We start from the raw sequence: 6,018 nt of genomic DNA on the forward strand, positions 1-6,018 counted from the left end.
GTCCCTGGTTCGGAGGGACTGTCTCTGATTCGGAGGGACTGTCTCTGATTCGGAGGGACTGTCTCTGATTCGGAGGGACTGTCTCTGATTCGGAGGGATTGTCTCTGATTCGGAGGGACTGTCCTTCATTTGGAGGGACTGTCCCTGGTTTGGAAATCAGGAACAATCCGTCCAAATCAGGGACAATCCCTCCAAATCAGGGACAGTCCTTCCAAATCAGGGACAATCCCTCCAGATCAGGGACAATCCCTCCAAACCAGGGACAACCCTCCAGATCAGGGACAATCCCTCCAAACCAGGGACAATCCCTCCAGATCAGGGACAATCCCTCCAAATCAGGGACAATCCCTCCAGATCAGGGACAATCCCTCCAAACCAGGGACAATCCCTCCAAATCAGGGACAATCCCTCCAGATCAGGGACAATCCCTCCAAACCAGGGACAATCCCTCCAGATCAGGGACAATCCCTCCAAATCAGGGACAATCCCTCCAAACCAGGGACAATCCCTCCAAATCAGGGACAATCCGTCCAAATCAGGGACAATCCCTCCAGATCAGAGACAATCCCTCCAAATCAGGGACAATCCCTCCAAATCAGGGACAATCCCTCCAAACCAGGGACAACCCTCCAGATCAGGGACAATCCCTCCAAATCAGGGACAATCCCTCCAGATCAGGGACAATCCCTCCAAATCAGGGACAATCCCTCCAGATCAGGGACAAATCAAGGACAGTCTTCCAAATCAGAGACAGTTGGGAGCTATGGTGATCAGTGCTAATACTATACACTGTCACTGTACTAATGACACTGGCTGGGAAGAGGGTTAACTTCAAGGGGCAATCACGGGGTTGCCTGTGTAGCTAACAATGTGGAGGTGTGCTGCTTTTACTAATAGATGTGGCTGATTGTCCGCCCTGCTCTGCAGGGAGAAGAAACAGGCAGATCACTCCTCTGTGTACAGAGCTCTGTGTTGTTAGTAAGCACAGGGCTCTGTACTGTGGATTCACTAAGCCGATCAGCAGGTCCCACCCAGAAATCATTGGCTGCGACTTGCTGATCGGCCTGTGCTGTGCTGAATCACAGCCCAGACGGGGCGGCAGGAGCGACTGAGCGCGCACGTGATCCGTCACCGAGGGTCCGCCCTGTCGTGGTGGGCGATCCGCAAGAGGATAACCGAGGTTGCCGTGTATTTTGGGGAAACAAATACTCATTTTTATATTCTCTTTCCTGATAATGTTGCCAATAATTATTATTTTTACTGGTCAGGTGGTGAATTATTGATCAGGTGGTGAATTATTGGTCAGGCTGGTGAATTATTGGTCAGGCTGGTGAATTATTGGTCAGGTGGTGAATTATTGGTCAGGCTGGTGAATTATTGGTCAGGTGGTGAATTATTGGTCAGGTGGTGACTCTGACTCTACCACCACGTGGTCCTAACAAGTACCAGAACTACACCAACCACTGGGTTATTGTATATAAAGCTCGGGACAAGTGTTTTAGAGGTATTTTTGGTCACTGTTTGTGTCCCCGATGGAGAAATGTACCTTCACTTCCTGCCTTGGTTGTACCTTCAAAGGACAAACATTTAGGAGAAGAGACTCCATTGTGGGGGAATATGAGGAGACCAGGAATTACAGATCTCCATTACCAAAAAAATAAAAGTAGAGCGGATGATTTAGCCTCTTGGAGTTCATCACACACTAAACTATTGGATTCAGGTGGACTGTCCCTTTAATAAGGCGGAGCAATGATGGATGGCGGGTCAAAGTTTAGGTACAGGGCCGGGATTGTGTGTTCCATTCCCACTAAAGACCATCGGATAGTTTGTTTGGATTTTTTTCTTTATCTAATCCAGTTTTCTTCACCAAAAAACATGTTGGTAGGCAAGTCCATATCCTCCTGGAATTTCCCCTAGTGGGGCTGTGCACATGGTACAGATATTGGACTGAAAGCAAAGACTGAAGTGATGGACTTGATGTGATCCATGATAGTGCAGTGGCAGTATAACATAGTCAGTGGAAATATAACATAGTCAGTGGCAGTATAACATAGTCAGTGGAAATATAACATAGTCAGTGGCAGTTTACCATTGTCAGCAGCCATTTACATAATAATAGGCCAATGAGATCTGATTGGATGTGCTTTGCTGGTTAAGGAGTTATAATCTGGATGTGTTTTCTAATAGTGCCCGAATATTCACTCACCGGACACTCTATTCGGTCCCCCTTGCTAGTCCCGGGTTGGACCCCCTTTGGCCTTCATTCTTGGTGGCATAAATGAAACAAGGTGTTGGAAACGTTCCTCAGAGATTTTGCTCCATAGTGACATGATAACATCACACAGTTGCTGCAGATTTGTCGGCTGCACATCCATGGTGCCGATCTCCCGTTCTACCACATCCCAAAGGAACTCTATAGGATGAGATGTGGTGAGTGTGGAGGACATTGGAGTACAGTGACCTCATTGTCCAGTGGTGAGATGATTGGAGCTTTGTGACATGGGGCATTATCCTGCTGGAAGGAGCCATCAGAAGATGGGGACACTGTAGTCATAAAGGGATGGACATGGTCAGCAACAATACTCAGATAGGCCATGGCCATTAAACCATGATCAATTGGTACTAGGGGGCCCAAAGTGTACCAAGAAAATATCCCCCCCACCATTACACCACCAGCCTGAACCGGTGATACCCCATCCCCCACACCATTACACCCCACCACCAGCCTGAACCAGTGATACCCCATCCCCCACACCATTACACCCCCACCACCAGCCTGAACCGGTGATATCCCATCCCCCACACCATTACACCCCCACCACCAGCCTGAACCGGTGATACCCCATCCCCCACACCATTACACCCCCACCACCAGCCTGAACCGGTGATACCCCATCCCCCACACCATTACACCCCCACCACCAGCCTGAACCGGTGATATCCCATCCCCCCCACCACCAGCCTGAACCAGTGATATCCCATCCCCCACACCATTACACCCCCACCACCAGCCTGAACCGGTGATATCCCATCCCCCACACCATTACACCCCCACCACCAGCCTGAACCGGTGATATCCCATCCCCCACACCATTACACCCCCACCACCAGCCTGAACCGGTGATACCCCATCCCCCACACCATTACACCCCCACCACCAGCCTGAACCGGTGATACCCCATCCCCCACACCATTACACCCCCACCACCAGCCTGAACCGGTGATATCCCATCCCCCACACCATTACACCCCCACCACCAGCCTGAACCGGTGATACCCCATCCCCCACACCATTACACCCCCACCACCAGCCTGAACCAGTGATATCCCATCCCCCACACCATTACACCCCCACCACCAGCCTGAACCGGTGATACCCCATCCCCCACACCATTACACCCCCACCACCAGCCTGAACCAGTGATATCCCATCCCCCACACCATTACACCCCCACCACCAGCCTGAACCGGTGATATCCCATCCCCCCCACCATTACACCCCCACCACCAGCCTGAACCGGTGATATCCCATCCCCCACACCATTACACCCCCACCACCAGCCTGAACCGGTGATACCCCATCCCCCACACCATTACACCCCCACCACCAGCCTGAACCAGTGATATCCCATCCCCCACACCATTACACCCCCACCACCAGCCTGAACCGGTGATACCCCATCCCCCACACCATTACACCCCCACCACCAGCCTGAACCGGTGATATCCCATCCCCCACACCATTACACCTCCACCACCAGCCTGAACCGGTGATATCCCATCCCCCACACCATTACACCCCCACCACCAGCCTGAACCGGTGATACAAGACAGGATGGATCCATGCACCAAATTCTGACCCCACCATCTGAATGTCGCAGCTGAAATCCAGTCTTCAGACCAGGCAATGTTTTTCCAATCTTCTATTGTCCAATTTTGGTGATCCTGTGCCAATTGTAGCCTCAGTTTCCTGTTCTTAGCTGACAGGAGTGGAACCCGGTGTGGTCTTCTGCTGCTGTAGCCCATCTGCTTCTACGTTGGATGTGTTGTGTGTTCAGAGATGGTATTCTGCATACATTGGGTGTAACGAGGGGTTATTTGAGTTACTGTTGTCTTTCTATGATCTGGAATCAGTCTGCCCATTCTCCTCTGACCTCAACAAGGCATTTTCCTCAACACAACTGCCGCTCACTGGATATTTTCTCTTTTTCCCACCATTCTCTGTAATCCTGAGAGATGATTGTGTGTGAAAATCCCAGAAATACTCAGACCAGCCCGTCTACCACCAACAACCATGCCACGTTCAAAGTCATCGAGATCCCATTTCTTATAAATGTGCACCGAATGGAAACGAAAAATGACAGTTTTTTAAAAATATACAAATAATTGTTTTATATTGAACTTCTTAATTCATATCATGAATTTAAATGACTATGAATTTATTGTCAGCCATTATGGGCACCTTTAACGCAAGAAAAGCTCAAGAAAAATGTATCCCTTTTACCACTTGACCTCTGGAAGATTTACCCCCCTTTCATAACCAGGCCATTTTTTGCGATACGGCACTGCATTACCTTAACTGACAATTGCACGGTCGTGCGACGTTGTACCCAAATACAATCGATGTTCTTTTTTTTCCACCCCAGAAATAGAGCTTTCTTTTGGTGGTATTTGATCACCTCCTCATTTCTTTTTTGCGCTATAAACAAAAAGACCGACAATTTTGAAAAAAAAACAAAACAGTATTTCTTACTTTCTACTATAAAACAATCCCAATAAAAAAAAAAAAAACGAATTTCTTCCTCAGTTTAGGCCGATATGTATTCTGCTACATATTTTTGGTAAAAAAAAAATCCCAATAAGCATATATTGATTGGTTTGCACAAGTTATAGTGTCTACAAACTATGGGATAGATTTAGCGGGACTGCGACATTGGGACGGAGAAATCGGACACTAAGTGACACTTTTTTTGGGGACCAGTGACACTAATACAGTGATCAGTGCTGAAAGAATATGCACTGTCACTGTACTAATGACACTGGCAGGGAAAGGGTTAATATCAGGAGCGGATCAAAGGGGTTTAAATCTGTTCCTAGGGAGTGATTGCTAACTGTGTGAGGTGGGGGGGGGGGAGGTGCTTGTACTATGGGAAGGTAGAGATCCGTGTTCCTGCTTGGCACAGGATCACAGCCTTCCCTCCTCACAGACCGCCGTTCTGCCTGTGTTCCTGAGCGATCGCTGGGTTCCCGGCGGAAATCATGTCCACAGCTCCCGCCGTGTCCAATCACAGCGGGAGCGGGTCCCTGGCATTGAAAACGCAGCACAAACGCAGCAAGAACGCGCCGTGTTATGTTTTTGATGCGATTTTTGAGCCACGTGACCTATGAAAAAACACACCATAAGCACAGTAAAATTTTGGTAAATTGACGCAAAATTGCGTGCGTTATCGGCAAAATACCAATAGCACCATTTTCGTCCGAAATTTCAGTGCAACTCTACTTTCTTCCCCATTCTGATGCTCGGTTTGAACTTCAGCAAGTCGTCTTCACCACGTCTAGATGCCTAAATGCATTGAGTTGCTGCCATGTGATTGGCTGATTAGCAAATTGTGTATCCAAGCAATTGAACAGGTGTATGTAATAAAGCGGCCGGTGAGTGTACATTTATTGTGATGGGGACAGGCCCATCTGGTGGCGGGCGGTGGTAAACTAAACACAAGGCAGAACAATCTACATATTTGCCGGCACACCATGGATCTTGAAATAACATCCAAAAGGTTTTATTCAAAAGTGGTCGCATGACAGCGGAAAATTGCCATGTTTCGGGGGCCATGCAGGGCCCCTTCATCAGGCATGTGATAAGTACACACAGCAGTGCGAGTGAGCGGGGACGAAACACGTCAGGGGAGTGTGGCTGGAGCGGTGCTGGCTGAGGCCACATTCATCTACATACTAATGCACTGGTTTGGTGAGCGGCGACTTTCCTTCTCTTTGATAAAGATATAGGGTTACTCCACG

This window comes from Aquarana catesbeiana, linkage group LG02, assembly GCF_042186555.1.
Source record: "Aquarana catesbeiana isolate 2022-GZ linkage group LG02, ASM4218655v1, whole genome shotgun sequence".
NCBI classification, from domain to species: Eukaryota; Metazoa; Chordata; class Amphibia; order Anura; family Ranidae; genus Aquarana; species Aquarana catesbeiana.